Below are 17,105 nucleotides of genomic sequence, written 5' to 3'. Positions count from 1 at the left end.
ATCTTCTGGGCACATTTAAGGACCATCACATATTTCTTGAATAGTGGCAGCCAGAACTGCACATGGGGTGAGACCACACCAATGCCGAATACAGCAGGATAATCACCTCTTTTGACAGGCTGGTTACACTGTGTTTGATGCACGACAGGATGTGATTTGCTCTTTGGGCTGCCAGGGTACACTGCTGTCTTGAGTCTGCTGTCAACCAGCACCCCCAGATCCCTTTCTGCAGGGCTGCTCTCCAGGCACTCATCTCCCAGTTCATACTAGTAACTAGGAGTTACTCCATCTTAGCTGCAGAATCCAGCATTTGAGCTTGTTAAATTTCATCCCATTGCCCAATGCTCCAATCTATGTAGATCCCTCTGCAAGGCCTCCTCTCTGTCCAGTGTCAGCAGCACCTCCCAGCTAGGGAGCCAGTGTCCCATGGGAGTGTATCCCATGCAAAACAATAAAGTTAGGCAATCTCATCACTGCAATTGATAGATGTCCTTAGGGTAGCTTTTAATTGAAGGAGTTGGAGTACCAGTGCAGGATAACAGCACTTATATGGCTGTTCTTTCAGTCCAACATACTGTTTTCTGTTTGCAGTTTCAGTCTTTAAAAATCATTGTGTTACAAGAGATTTTAGCCTTGCTGGCTAAATAGCCTTTCCTTCCATTGCCTGAATACATGATACTGACTGAATGTGCTAATGCACAGACTTCTACATCTTTTTCATCATTTTAATTTAATTTACCACAGCACAGCTTTCCCAGAAGTAGCAGTGCTAATCTGAGAGTGTGATAGCTGACAAGCAGACTGCTACTTTGTTAGATTGTATGCACTTTTTAATTTATGTTTTCTTACTGGAGTGGAGAGAGATAGAAACTGATTTTAAAAAGAAAGAAAAAATCTGTTGGGATAAAATAATACAAAATTTGGATGACAGACAGAAAAGTACTATCAGCAGATGGTCAAATCTGAGGAAGAACTCTAAAGCAAAACATAAATCTTCTGGTTTATAGACTGTCAGGGAAGAATTGTGTGCACACTGGTGCACGCAACCTAGGAATCAATTAGGAGACAGAACTCTGCATGCGGGCACATCACTAAGGCATTGTTGTTCCAAACAGTGATGGATGTATATAGGAAAACAGGCAGGGAACAAAGGATTTCCTTTTACATAAAGAAGCAGTTTGGATGGGTTGTTTGTGGATTAGTATCAGAGGAGGGGCTGGTATGGGTGACATTATGGTGAGTATGTGTTACACATCATCTAGTTAGTATGAGGAAGAGGACAAAGTCATATTTAAGCAACTTGGAGCCCCTTGCTCTTGGAGGAGACTTTAGCCTCCCTGACACCTGCAGGAAGGGCAACACATAAGCAACCCAGCAGGTTTCTGAAGACTGTCAAGGGACTGTAGCATAGATGCAGTATACCTAGGTGATGCTGTTTTTCCAAATAAAGAACTGGCTAAGGAGGTAATAATAAGTAGTAGCCTTGGCTTTTAGCAGCCATTAATTATTAGAGCAAACATCCTTAGGGGAATGCGGAAGGCAAGTAGCAGAGTACATGTCCTGGCCTTTGACAGAGCAAATTTTGTTTTATTCTGAGAACTGCTAAATGGGATCCTTTTGGAGGCAGCATGGTTATGCTAAGGCTAAAATATGATTGCATAATCCAATCACCATTGGTGATGAAATTACTAGATCTGTGGATAAGGACAGGGAAGTGGTTTTCAACTACCTTGACTTCAGCAAGGCTTTTGACACTGTCTTCTGCAGCAGAGATGTTGATAAACTTGCTTGCATCTAGCAGTGGGCCACTGAGATCAGCTGAAACACATGCCCTATGAGAAGAGTCTGAAAGGATGGGACCTAATAGTGGTCTTCCAAAACTTGAAGTTACTAAGATGGAGCTTGGCTCTTCAGTGAGATGCACAGACTTAGAGTAAGAGACAGTGATCCTAAGTAGAAACAGGAGAGGCTTCCAAAAGATAGAAGAAAAAAAAAAAAAAAAAGGAGGAGGGGGGAAACGATTAAGCATCAGAACAAGGTTCCCAGAGAGGTCGTAGGATTTTTTTTTTGTCTTTGATCTAGGTTGGACTAAATGGCCATTGGAGGATCTTTCCAGCCCAAATAATTCTGTCATTCTGGGAGGAACAGCAAGTATCCAGTGCCAGCCAGCATTAAGCAAACAAACAAAACAAGAGGAAAAGAAAAAAAAAAAACCAACCCCAAACCTGCTTCTTTTTTGCGTAACTCAAATAATAGTTTAGTGGACTATGCTGCATGTTTATAGCATACAAATACACCATGCTTTTACAACTTAAATATTTTGTTCAAGTTACCAGTTCACACAAGCTATTATTTGGCAATGAAGGGGGGGAGGCACATAGAAATGCATTCCCATTTTTAGAAATGATCAAGTTAATACCCCACATTCCAGTGGCGAATGTGCAGATGTCAGAAATGTCAAAAAATGTCAAAACCTGGAATGCTGCTGTAAAATTGAGTTATCGTTCTTCAGTTTCCAGTTTTTGTGTTTAGGCTTGATAAAGAGACTACTATTCTACTGCTGTTAATCCTTTCAGTATTGTTATAGGAGCTCTTCACGTAAACGCTACAGTTTTAAGTTCATTTTAAAGATGTGCGCTTACTTGGCAGGGCTAGTTACCTTCCAAAAATTGGATTGTCCAGTTCTGATTCATGCCCTCCATGGGTTTGCTCTATGTTGCTTACAGACTTCATAGCAAGATAACTCATCTTTCATTTAAATTGCAGCAGTCTAGCCTTTGAAGCTAATCCAGCCTCCTTTACTTGTTGTGACTGAATACCATGATACTGAAAGAGACATAAGTTCTCATGCAAAACTAGCAAGCATCTACTGATTACTACATTATCTGGCAATCAGCTGTGTACTCCAGTGCAACTGTGTATGCCAGGGGCAGCTAGAGTATGATAACCACACTGTTGCTTGAGCCCCAGAAAGAAAATTGTCTCTGCATGTGATCCAGACCTGACAGTGCCTATCGACTACAGCCTTGTAGCAGTGTCCCAGACATGGCACTGACTTTGCATCCCTTGTTTCTCAGTAAGAGTTAAGTGCTTTTTGGTGTTCAAAGTAAATAGTTGATAAAATCTCCTGACTAGCACATGCTTTTCAAGCATGGAAAATACAGCTGTGTATGTTGATTGACAGTGACTGTTTCACACGTACTGGGAACATAACGTAACCTTGACAGCAGACCCTGTTAAATAGTATTCTGATCCCTCACATAGGGGTATCAGAGGAACTGCAAAATGGGAGCAGTGATTATACATCTTCTGTTGCTTGCAACGAACTGGTGACTTTTTAACTAAATGAATATACTTAGTGTGTCACTTCAGTTAATGCTTCTGATTCTAATGTAACCAATTCTTCATCTTTCATCTACTGCTCCAAAAATCTTGTTCAAATGACAATAAAATTATACTGAAATGCATGTGCACCAGAGGATAGAAAATAGTTATATGTTTATGATATTTCTTTCTATACTTTTAAAATGCCATAATTCACAGTTGTACAGAAAAGAGGCTTTGCAAATAAAAACATGTTAGTGTGTTGACCTCTCATAAGAAAAAAATCTGTTAACTCACAGCTTCCCAGTGAGTTCTCTTTAACTGTGGTGCACAGTTAATGTATTGCTTAAAAATCAGAAATAAATAGTTAAAGCTGAGGCCAACAGAAAATTTGATATTTCCCAAACACCAGCATAAGCTGAAGGACCACTGATCTTGGTAGAATGTGCATGGTATTTCCTAAGAAAGCAAAGACTATATCCTGGTGGTCTCTGTGGACTGTAGTAGAGACCAGATTCTAGGCCCTAGGCTGCTTGGGTATGGGTCCAACCCCTGTTGATGCTGCCCAGAGCATGCTGACCACACACTGGAACACAGCAGTTTAAATGAGTCCCCTTATCTCCTATGTAACATCTGAGGCATAAATCCTTTTTTGTTGTTTTGGAGGGTTCTTTTGTTCAGAGGCATTTTTGCTTTTTTTTTTTTTAGTATGGTTTGTTTTTTAAATAGTCACAGGGTGTGTTTAAGCCACCTGGAAAGGTGTTTGTGGAGTGTAATGCTGCAGGTGCCAGTTGCATGCTCTGGGAGGAGGCAGAAGGGCTTTGCTGGTGCCCGACCAGCTGGGACATAGAATCATAGAATCATTTGGTTTGGAAAGGACCTTCAAAGCTCATCTAGTTCAAACCCCCTGCAATGAGCAGAGACATCTTCAACTAGATCAGATTGCCCAGAACCACATCCAGCCTGACCTTGAACGCCTCCAGGGATGGCACATCCGCCACCTCCCTGCACAACCTGTTCCAGCATCCTACCACCCTCACTGCAAAAAAATTCTTCCTCACATCTAGCCCAAATCTCCCCTCTTTTAGTTTAAACCCATCAGACCTCACCCTATCACAACAGGTCCTGCTAAATGTCTTTCCCCATCTTTCTTATAGGCCTCTTTTAAGAACTGAAAGGCCTCAACAAGGTCTCCCTGAAGTCTTCTCTTTTTACAGTCTGAACAACCCTAACTCCTCAGTCTTTCCTTATAGGAGAGGTGCTTCATCCCTTGATCAGTTTTGTGGCCCTTCTCTGAACCCTCTCCAACAGGTCCATGTCTTTCCAGTGTTGGGGCCTCAGAGCTGAAAGCTGTACTGCAGGTGGGGTGTCATGAGAGTGAGTAGAGGAGGAGAATTACCTCCCTCAACCTACTGGCCACGCTCCTTTGGATGTAGCCCAAGATACGGTTGGCTTTCTGGAGATGAACTTGTGGCATTTTGTATTTGCATTGTTAGAATCGCAGGCACTTGAGTGGATTCTCCTGTCAGCTGTGTCTTGATTTCCTCATCCATCCAGTTTGGATGAGGAAGAGACCAACAGGCCTGAACTGCCAATGCAGAAACGCCCTTGCCTTTGAGTCGTACAGCTGGTCTGATAAAAAATGATAGCATGCACTTTGTCTAGATTGTACTGTTTGCCTAATGGTGAAAAGATGTTTTATGAACACATGTTGGGGGGTAAACTATGAACTGACTGCAGGGGACCTGATGTAAACATCTGAAAAGAAAATAGGAATTGAGAGTTAATTGTACAAACATGCTGTGACAGGCAAAAATGTTCAGAGAAGTCAACAAAAGCTATTATGGGCATCAGTAAGATCGTCTAAAAATTAGCAGACTGCTTTAATAAGGAGCTGAAATGTAACCAAGGATTTAGGAGAAAGACTTTAGGGTAGGAAAAATACTGTCTTTGTATTTTAGCAGAATGACTAATAAGGTAGCTTGGTCAGTAGGTTTTGAAAGCAAATTAGCATGTTTGAAATGAAAAATGAAGCAGCAGTGAGACACACATTGGCTGCCAGGTGACAGGTCCAATAATCTTGACCATAGAAGAGCTAAAGAAAGTTGAGCATAACAGAAGGAAATTGAGTTTGAGTTTTAAGGCTTTGTGAGGGTGAAAGATTAAAAAGCACAACATGATATTTCAGGCTAGTAAAATTACAGACACTGACTGTAGGGACTGAATCATACTGCACACAGTGATGTATAGATGCAATACTTAAGCTAGGAGGCGAAAATCCTGTAATCCTTACTAAACAAAAATCCTACTCAAGTCGGCAAAAGATTGGGTGAACAAGGAATGTATAACCGGGCAATTAGAGACAAACTTGCAGCCTGACCTTGACTGGGCCTTTGTGCCTGTGATTAGCTGTACCCTGAGCATCTGGGCACATTCATTTAAAGGCACAGTCAATTTTAATGACATCTAAAAAAAACCCCCAAAAAACAAAAAAAAACCAAAACAAACAAAAAAAAAGCCAAAAAAAAAAAAAGCCAATTATGCCATAGTTAAAGTTCTAATTGATCCAAATGCAAAGAACTGCAGAGAGACATATTAAGGCTACACTTTCAAAATCTGAGTCTTTTGGAACAGCAAAACTCTGCATTCTTTGTTCCTTTCCTTCTCAGGGAAAACATGAATTTAATTGATACTGTTTTTAGTTTTGTCCATAGTAATTTAGAGTGACTCTTATGTCACTTTTCAGAGACTTAAGACAGTATGGGAGATTGTTGTGTAGGATGTCAGAAATAACCTCCATATGAATTAATAAGAATATGTAACAGTGTCTGCCATATGTGTTTATTAAGCTATGTTAATAATTGCTCTCCAAATTGTCTTAAAGCTATTTCAGTATGAAACAAAATGTTCTTAAAGATCATTCATTTACATTTTTCCCCTCCTTTGCAATCCTAGTTCAAGTAAAATTGAAAAATAAACAAAACACTTTCTTTTGAAACAAAATCTAATTCAGCATACCAGAAATGTCATTCTCACTGCCAGTTACTCTAATGGGACATGTGTTCCTTGTGTCTGAATCTACTTTGTTTGAAAAGAGCTGCTCTCTCAAAGCTTTGAGGGAAATTGCAGTTCTCAGTAAAAGAAATGCTAGAAACGTGTGCAAAGAACAGACAGAAATTGTTTCATGGTCTGGTCCTGTAAATGGTAACCTCAGTGAGTACAATGGGCTTTTAGTATTAACAAGTGTGTGTCCAAAATTCCAATTTCCAGGACCTGCGATCCTGCAGACATGTATGTCCTTCATGGTGCACACAATTAGCTTCTGGGAAAAAAGGCAAAAGAATCCTTCTGATACATTAATTTTGTGTAAACCATTGCAATCACTGCAGATTGACTTTGGGAAGTGGTTGAATATGTTTGAAAAAGTGCTTCCTTAAGGGTTGCTGGTAGTACTATAGAATTTGAAATTCTTATTCTGCATAAACTTTCCTTTTTTGACACTTTCTTTTGCTAAAAACTCTACAAAACTCTAGAACCTTTTATTTTGAGGAAACTTGACTAATGCAACAAGATCTGCTTTATTCAGAAAGTCTAGAGCCCTTTGTTTCTTCCTTTTGTATTAGAATCTATTATCTTGAGAAGTCTACCTTTGCTTCTGAAGAATAAAATCTCAGCCTGAGACTGAGTTTGAGGTTGCATTATCTTGCTACTAACTTTTACTTCCTTGTCCCTTTCTTCCCTCACTTCAATTTTCAGCTCACATACCTGATACCTGGTTTGTTTACTTAAAGCTCTTCTGTTCAAGACTGTGACCAGTTGAATGCAAAATACAGTGACACAAAACCTTTTTGTTCCATAAAATAATTGTTTACTTCTATGAGCAAACAAAAAGCTTAATATGAGTAAATATTTCAATATAACAGTAAAGGTTATTTATAAGCTTAGCTTAATTTTGAACATCTTCATTTTATCTTTCTATAGACTGAATAACTAGAGCTTCTTTTCCTCTTTCTTATTCTCTCTGTATGCCTCCTTTTAGTGTGTATATATATATATATATATACATATAAAACCTATAAATCTATTTTCTTTTTCATTAGTTTCTGGGTCTGGAGAAGAATGCAGTATGGCGATATAGGACAAGTCATAACTAATGGTAACTATAATGGATTTCAAAATGCAGTATTATACCTTCCATAACAGATTGTACGTGTTCTTGCAATCCAGAGGAAGATGACAGCTCAGGGCATACTTTGTAAATCTTGTATTGCAAAAACCTCATTCTGCAGTCAAGCCTCATTCAAAAAGTCTTCTGATAGCATGCTGTGTTCAGCATTGGATTAGTCTGTGTCCTGTCAGTATAAATTAGGATCTAATTTAATACTGCTGATGTTCCCTGACCCTTTTTAAGTAACATTACAGTACAATACACTATTCAGAATAATTTAAGCCAAAAATAATGGGCAACATACATTTTTCCTGCTTTGATTCATGAAAGGGAATTGTGACCAAATCTCAATCTATTTTTTGGATTTGCTGTTCTCAAGGATTCGTTTGCCTTTCTCCATCTCTCATGCTTTGCTGGCAAATCTCTTAATACCTGTCAGGTTTTACATGGTACAATAGGCTTTCTCCTTCAGTGGTACAGAAGCATTACTACTCTTTTTGTGATCAAAACCCCTTGTTTTTTATTTCCCCATAAGGGATGTGACAGCTCCACAGAACTATTGATCTTTTATGTTGTAGTTTGTAATTAAGTTAACTCATCAGGGAAAAAGGAAAAACGTATTATAGGGTCAATATCTGAACAAGCATTTTTGTTTCTGTGTATCTTCTCTGTAGCAGATAGTGATCCAAAGCATGTTCCATACAGAATTTAGGATTGAACAAATTTCAGACCCAAGTTATCAGGTTGGGCACAAGTGGGCAGAATTTTGCTTTCTATATCTACCTCAGGCTTTGCATTCTATATCTACCTCAGGCTACTGAAAGTCAGATGATCTCTTTCTTTTGCTTACATTACTAAAGAATCTTTACATAAAATACTTGGGTAACACATTAACAACAAAAATAAAAGCTGCTTCTGGTATTTTGTTTATTAATGAAATCTCACAATTTCATACCTTAGTTACCAAAAGGTTTAGCTATATGATGCATTATTCTGGTGTGTTACTTTGAGTTACCGAATAGACTTTTTAGTGACTTGTGTAAAAAATTACTTGAAGAAATGTGATGCTAAATAAAATAGATAATAATCTCATTTTAATGGTGTACACTTAGAAAATCTAAAATAGAATGAAATCCCCAGGTTTCTAAGAGATTTTGTGATTTTTTTTTCCATATATGCAAAACTTGTTTGTAATAATTTAAAACTAAGATTTTTCTGTGTTCTAACATCCACATTATTCTTTAGGTTTTGTTGAGTTTTAAATAGCATATTGTGTTTAGAGCTGGAATGTTTGTTGAAATAGGCAGTGTGACAAGGTAGGTGGTCTTCTAATTAATATTTCTATACAGATTTGTAAACTGTGCAAGGCTTGTTTAACAAAACAGAAATTATGTCCTTTTGGATTAAGACATTTGTTTGGGAATAAAGTTCAACTTTTTCTTTGAAATTCACTTGATCTTGTTTCATGGCCTATCAAATAATTTGTTTTAAGAGCTGTTTTAAAAGTATAAGTAATTCAAGAAATCCTGTTAACTGTTGCTAAATATTTAGACCACATATTAATTACATTTGTTCAGGGCTTCAAACAGTGATCTTAAAAACTTGGTTGAAAGGAAAGTTACTTAGTAGTGTGAGAAATTATACAACAGTGGTAAGAGGTGACATGTTCATATAATCTTTCTGTCCTACAAATGGCTATATTGTTAAAAATTCAAGACTAAACAAGAGTGTTGAATTGAAAACTAAAAACATTCATCACAGTGAGAACACACCACGTGCTGTAGCCTATGTGTTCAACATAACTCAGGAATGTTCTTAAGAATGTGCAATTTCTTATTCCAGCTCTTAGTGAAACCTTTTTGTATGTACTTTTGACCTGTAGAATAGAAAATGTTACATTAAAACTATATCTACTGCTTTTTTGAAGCCCATTACTTGATACTTGCCAGAACTCTTATTTTTCACTCATTAGGGTCTAGGACATCTCTGCATAGCTCACATACTGTGCTCAGGCAGGATCTTAGAATGGTCTGGCATTCACATTAAATGAAACGGTTGTCCTTTACCTTCAGGCTTAGAAGCTTAGTAAATCTCTGCTTGATACTGAGAAGGTTTTTAATACTCACTGCCTGTGTTACAGCTGCTGATGTGATGACAGATAATTGCAGCGTTACCAGGATAGTAGTTTTCTTTAAAAAACTGTCTCCATATTTGTTTGCTTTTACTGACAAAGATAATGGCAGTTGTTAATAAGAGTAATGATAATACCAGTGAAAGCTCAGTACAGACTGAAAATAAACAACTTTCTTATAAAGGCCTTATAGTTTATTCGTGTGTACTTATTTTAATGAGACACATCTGACTGTTGGAAGGAAAACAAAAAGTTGCAGGGTATAAAAAAACCCCAAAACAATATCCAAACCATTACAAAATTTGGCTTGACTGGTGTTTTATCTTCTGAGAGAGTAAGATGTTATAACCACAATTTTTAGTTGGAGTTCCATTTTGAAGTACTTCAGTTTTCAGAATTGCATGATTCACTTTCCTCAATGTTAGTTAAAAGTTACTTTAAAGTATTCAAAGCAAACATATTGTTTTTATAATGTGTCAAATTCTCCAGAACTGCCATGTGGCATCACCTCAGATGCCTCACAGTTGCGGCATACACAATTGGCACCAGAACTTCACCAGCTGCAGTGGCTGTTTTGCAGAAGGCATTGGAGTTCTCATGCTGCTGGCTGACTCCTTTCCAGTGGATTGCTGTGTCTGTTAGCCACTTTGATAACCCAGCAGTCATCACAGTGTTGTCCTTTAATTTCACTTTGCAAATGTGTTTTACTTTTGATTTACAAATATTTTCCCCTTTCTTCTGGTCATGCATGGTGATCCTTGCATTCATCACCGACTGGTCACTGTAGCTGCAGATGACCAAGAAAATAACGCAAATCTCATACAGATTGCACTGCCTGATGTCTCCAAGATTTAATCAGTTGGAAGCCTTTCGGCAGCAATAATCCAAATCCTTGTTGAATCCCAATCTACTCTTAATGCTAGCTGTAAGCTTTGGCATGAGTCTTCATCTCAATTAAATAATCCAGATGTAGCTGCACTTACCAAATGGTTATTCCACAACTTTTCATGGCTGCTGTGCAGCTTTTGACCTGTAATTTTAGGGCTCATCTAGTGCAAGTTCCTGAATAGTGAATCAAGTCCATTGATAATGGGCTTGATTTTTTGTATTTTACTATGCAGTTATGACTTGCCGTATTCTTAGAAATGGTCTGTGTGGAGTTTATGAATACAAATTGAAGACTACTGCTGTGGAACAATGCAAATTTCAAAGATCAGGCTGAAGTGTATGAGAACAAAACCATTTGTTACTGTTATCTAATTGTGAAATTACTTCAAAAAAGGACATAGATGTTTAGAGTCTGGATAAGGTGCCACCAAGCCTCTTTCTTAAGACTCCTTTCCATCATGGTCAGGAATGGTATTTGACAACTTTTCTTTTTTTGTTTCTGTGCACATGTGCACGCATGTCTGGACTGTATGGATTTCTGTCATGGCGCTGTGGCGTTACTGTCTCTAATTACATGAGATACTGTGATACCTACAGCAGTGTCTTAATTACCCAAATTCATAGGAACCTGGCAGAACTGGCCACTTAAGACAACCTTCTAAAGAAACCAGGGAGCAGAGCAGGGAGTTGCTCTATAAAGCAACTAGAACAGTTTTTTTCTCTCTCTCTGCTTCCCAGGGAAATCAGACTCAAATCAAAAAATGATATTTTCATAAACAATTACCATTGAATGCATAAAAGTACCAGCATTTTATTAGGGAAGGTTGAGAACAATTCAATAATGTGGGTACATGAGGAATAAGCACTAGGCAAGAAGCATGTTTCAGAACCTCAGCAGCAGCTAAATGTTTGATTAAATGACTGAACAGAAGTGCCTTTGTGCAAATCTATAATCTTAGATACATCTTTCAGCATTTTCTAAGAATATCTAGATGAAATTTTACCTGGAAGATGTTGACTTGCATAAAAAAAAAATCCTTTTCTGTAGAAATTTTGCACCTTGTACCTCAGCTTAAATATTTGTGCTTACAAATAGGAGACCAGTACTAAATAATATAGTCCTAGATTATTTTTCTAGCAGTTTAAGCATCACCCTCTCAAGAAATGGTCTGGACAAAAGAAAAAAATATGATGTATAATATAGAACTGAAACATCTGTAGTCTTAAGCTTATCCTTATAGCCAATGTCTTTATCTTCTTTTTTAACAAATTCTCTCTCAAGTGTCTTCTCAAACTTTTTTTATTTTTCCTTCTCTATATGCTTTATACACTCCACTCATCACCCATTTATTTGGGGCTTTTTGCCTGGTGTTATTGGTATATAAAATGCCAGAATGAATAGAGGTCACTTAAATCAGAATATAGTTCAGACTGGTTTATTTATTTTATACTTTCATTCTTATGTTTTATGTTTGTCTGATGTGGTTTGTAAGCTCTTTGGAGCAGAGACCAGTTCTAATCTCTGCTGTTTTCATGATGTTTTGATTTAATTTAAATTAAGTGCAGTGGTCTTACTGCTTATTTAATGTGAACTAAAAAATTATGTTCACTTACCACTTCAATTCTGTTAGGCACTGTTTTGTAACTATATTGAAGGGTAACTTAAAATGTTGCAACTGCAGGCAGTCATTCAATTTTACTAGTGACAAATTGATGCGTAAGAGATAAAAATAAGACTATTTAGCATGATCGTATAAGTGAACAAAAAAGGTTAATTTAATACCTAACTTTGGCTAAGATATTTAATTAGAATATTTTCTTCTTTAGTGGCATCTGCTTCCAAAAAACCTAGCTCTGAAATACAAGAAAATTACAAGAAATATTATGCAATTGAAATGTTTATACATATTTTTCTTTTGCAATATTTTCATTTGCTTATTATTTCAACATTTGGATTTAACCTCTTGATTTTTACTACATACCAGTCAGTCAATAAATAAAGAATATAAGCATATTAAAATGGAGGGAGGTATAGACAGCATTTTCCTATTAAGCATTGTCAACAAAATCCTTGAAAATGAATTGAGCTGACAACTATATTCAGAGCAGATGCATAAAGTACTGTTATAGCACATTGCACCATCAATTATGTGTCAAGCATGCTGCCAAATATTAAGTGTTCTAACCTTTGTTATTAATAATAGGGGCAGACACCGGGGACATGTGAGACAAATAATGCATGGAAAATCTATTAAATATTTGATTTATTTTTTATAGATATGGAGCCTATTTAATATCCTGCCCCTCCCCTTGCAAGCCATGAAAAACAGGACATAATATGTGATGGAAAGCCACATTGTGAAAATTAGGGAACATTTTATTCTATAAAAGCATATGTTAAATAAATAATACTGAGAGAGTGCTTGTCATGAAGCTTTACTGCCTGATTTATATGTGTATTTGTCATTTTCCCCTGTTCCTTGGGAAATAATGTGGAAGAAGTGGAATGAGCAAGCTTGTCTTTACTGTATTCTCCATTCATTCTTGTCTTTTCAAGTTGTTATTTTGCTCAGTATCACCTATCATCTTGTAGAGATTGGCTGGCCGAAGAAACATCTTTCTCCAGAATATAGACTCTAGCATTTTTAGGTGGTCATGCAAGACAACATTGATAATATGTGAAAATAAAAAAAAAAAAAAACCAAAAGAACAAAACGCAGAATGGCCAACCAAAGGACAGAGATAAGCACTTATAAAAGAGTGGTGGTTAAAAAAAAAAAAAGGCAGGATGTAAAGGAGGGAGGTACAAAACCCAACCTCTTAACTAACTTAAAAGAGCAAAGAAAGTAGAAAATGGGGGACAGAGAAAACTTTCCTCCACAGGCACTGATGGCACTATTTCCTGTTTCCTTCTCAATGTATAGATCCCAGAGCGTCCTGCCAGTAAAACCTTGAGCAGTTGGTCTAGGATTTTATGTGGACTGCACTGCAACTGATGATATGAAAATCAGCCTGGTCTAATGGAATGTGTTGCTGCCTGTGCCCAGGGGGTTGGAACTAGATGATCTTTTAAGGACCCTTCCAACCCAAGCCGTTCTATCATTAATCAAAAAGCTTACTTTGGTCCTAAAAATTGTAGAATTTCTCTTATCACAACGTTTGTTAACATTATAGTATTTTCAGACAATGGAACAATTTTTTAGTTTTTTTTTAATTGAAGATTACATTTGGGAAAAAAACAGCTTATTAGTGTGATATTAACTTGCATCTACAGATCATATTTCTTCCTAAACTTCAGTAATCTGGACTTGCATAAGATAAGTGAAAAATTAGAGCTCTGATTTCTAGCACATGCTTATGGATGTCTGTCATAAATTTTGGGCAGGTGTCTTGATTTCCACTGGAAAACATTTTGAGGTTTTAATTATTTTTTTCAGTGTCCTATCTTAAAAGCCAGTGCACAGTTAAGAAAGAGCAAAGAATTTGGGATAAAAGGTAGGGACTGAGTTGGTGTATTTTTTCACATTAACCAAAATTAGAACAAAATGAAAATGTTGCCAGACAGCTGCTACATTTGCAGAAGCAGTTGCATTCATCTCCTAAAAATTTAGAAACTCTTTAGCAATCCTTAATGATCTGATGCTTTTACTGTATGCAGGACACACTTTTCTAATCAATCAGAACTTAAGATTTTATTTGAGGTTTGTGCCAAAGTTTGACTGTTAGACAAAATTAAATCATTCCACAAGAGCCTTACTTATGTCCCACGAAACATTTTGACACAGGTGAGAGCAATTTTGCAACAGTTAAAATACATAGACTTACGATGAGCATTTCAGGAAGAGGTCACTGATCTGTGTGTCAAGGTAATATTGGAAACATTGAAAAAATCAACTTTTTTCTATTTGTTTTTTCTTTCTAGCTCTGGTCACTGCAGGTCTGTATTTATTATACATGTATGGATTTCCTTCTCCCTTTCTTGCTAAATCAAAAGAGGGAAGAGAACAAAATCCCTCTAGCGATCAAGTTGGTTTTTCACAGTGTAAGTTTTAATTGAAGCCATGGTTACAAGCAAGCGGCTTTATTAAAGTAAGCACAAAATAATTCGGATGCAAAAGTGGTGATTAATCTAAAAAAAACAAACCACAAACTAAATACCCAGTAATTTTATATGTCTGCTCCAAAAATTGTTTCCTTTTAGTTCACATTAAGTGAGCACTTCATCTTGTAGACACAGGGTGCTTGGGCCCATGCGATACCCAGGAAGAAATGCAGTTGAAAGCAATACTTGTTTAAATTTGATACAATACTCTGTTAAAGCCATTCATTCTTTCGTGTTTTTGACTTTTAGTCATACATATTTTATATGTGGATACTGAATTTTCTGTCCAGCTGGAAAGACATGACTTGATTTCCCGACCAGGAAGGATTTCAGCAATGCATGTATGTTATTTCTAACAAGTATAACCTCTTTCCTGCTCTATACTCTGGATTCTTATCAATTGATTTTATCTTTTTGTTACTTTTTTTTCTGATTATCTAGGCCTGTACTTTGAATATCTGAAATAGTAATAGCCAACATTTATATACAGTGGGTGTCAGAAACTTTTAAAACGATTCATCAGACGACTTTTTAAAGGTTTTATCCATATGCAATGGACTGGCATCAAGCCTTGTGACAGGATATACATGCTGTCTCCATACCATGACCTCACGTGGCACTCATATTCCCATCATGTGGCAGACATGCATCTGCAACACTGGCATTTAGTGTACTGGCACAGTGATCTCATTCCTATTACCCAAGGCATGCGCTGCAGCACCCTCAGGAAACAGTCTGTCAGGAATGAGGCTGCTCAAACCCTGCTCTTCTCACCTTGCAAGAGAAATGAAAGCAAGCAGATGGTGGCCAAATTGGTAGTTTGTTCAGCTTGTTTTTTTTTTTTGTCTGTGGCCCATTGATAGGGAACATCTGTGGCATCCTTTGAGGAGAGCAGGGCTGGTGAGGAGTGAGATGCTCTGTGTTTGCCAGTGAATTGGAAGGCAAGACCCCAAGATACTGCTTGCTGGGTGGCTTGGGTCAGAGATGGTCCTTCTTATGGAGGCAGGGAAAGAGATGAAGTCCTGAATAAGCATGTTTCCAAGACTGGTAGCTTGACTGTTGAAATCTCTCGGGACAGAGTAGTTTATCGTGACACTACGGTTAGGGAGGCTTTAATGAGAGAATTTTCTCAAACTTGTTAACTCTTGGACATATAAAATGACTTTGAAATCTATATTAGTTTTGGCTTCTGTATTTAACTGTATTTATGAAAATGAGTCCCGTGAGTCTGCCTCTATCCCAAGATGTCTCCCCTGTACTTGACACCTAATAAGGAAGTGAATGTGGCTGCAGGAGCCATTTTGTACCTTTTCAGTTGTTTGTGAGAAAAGGAGCAGTTTTGATTCAGGTGAGCTATCTCGGGACTGGTTGTGTTGCTCGTGTAATGTTCAAAATCATTGAATTTAATGTCTGTTTATTAGTAGTGGAGTTTAATGAGGAATCTGAAATTTCACTTTCTGTAGTTACATATTCCTGGGTTTAGACATGTGTTTTACACTGTAACAGCTTAATGTTTCCTAGATTAAAGCAATAGTTTTGTAGTAAGTCTGCAGCCAGCTGCTGGACATGTTTCCCGGGGTTTTTCTGTCTCATACTGCCATCTAAGGGCCACGTAGGCTGAGAAGGTGGCTAAAGGTTCTTCAGTACTTTTCTTTACTGCCCTTCCTTTTGGAAAGTCAGCAATTCATGGATGAGAAGAGTGGGCAGGGAATAACGACAGTGTTTTGATGCAGGATGTTGTTTCATCTAAGAGGATAGAGGGATCTTCCAGGTAAGTCATGAATTAGAATATAAATATGAATTGTAGTATTTTAGGAAGATGCAATTGCAGTGTTTGTGTAAAAGCCAGCAAGTAAGAAAGTGATGTTACAGGATTTGAGGCTACTGTTAAAACAAGTTAAGGAATTTAGTTCTTAGAGTCCTAAAGAGTTTCAGTTGAAAGTCTTAGGAGTGAGAGTATGTGCTGTTCAGATTCTGAAAGGTGCCAAAGTCCTTGACTCCTACTGATTTCAGGATTAGTGCTGTATAATAGAATTTGTTTAGTAAGATTTTCCCTATAAGGTACAAAATAACATGAATTATTTTCTTCCTTTTTAAAAAATTGTTTTTTGTATTTCTAGGTGTTTTGATTTTTCCTGGATTAGGGGAAAATGAGCAAAAAAGTTGGTGTTATTTCAAGAGTATGTAGTATTAAATGACATAAATATAATTTAAGTATTTTGGAGTTTCACAATTTTAGTATGAAAACTTTTTTTTCCAAGATAAAAATGCATTAATCTGTAAGCTATAATACCTGTATTGCCTTAATGCTGTAGCTGATTTTCTCACAAAGGTATTTTGAATTACAAATGTGATAAAGAATTAGTGGCAGAAGCAAAACATTTCAGTATTTGTTAATGTAGTACTGTTGGCATTGACTGACAAAAGCAGTTTTTATAATCAGGACCCCTTTGAGCACATTTTTATTTTACAATATAGGTGTTTTTCAGGCT

The 17,105-nt window shown here is 37.1% G+C and overlaps 1 protein-coding gene across 1 annotated transcript in view; it reads left to right on the top strand.

Annotated features, from left to right (window-relative positions):
- Positions 1 to 17,105, top strand: part of LOC101875987 (vascular endothelial growth factor C) — a 57,771-nt gene that overhangs the window by 18,781 nt on the left and 21,885 nt on the right.

The sequence above is a fragment of the Melopsittacus undulatus genome, unplaced genomic scaffold (assembly GCF_012275295.1).
Source record: "Melopsittacus undulatus isolate bMelUnd1 unplaced genomic scaffold, bMelUnd1.mat.Z mat_scaffold_370_arrow_ctg1, whole genome shotgun sequence".
In the NCBI taxonomy this organism is placed as follows: Eukaryota; Metazoa; Chordata; class Aves; order Psittaciformes; family Psittaculidae; genus Melopsittacus; species Melopsittacus undulatus.
This window is presented reverse-complemented; position numbering and strand designations above follow the sequence as displayed.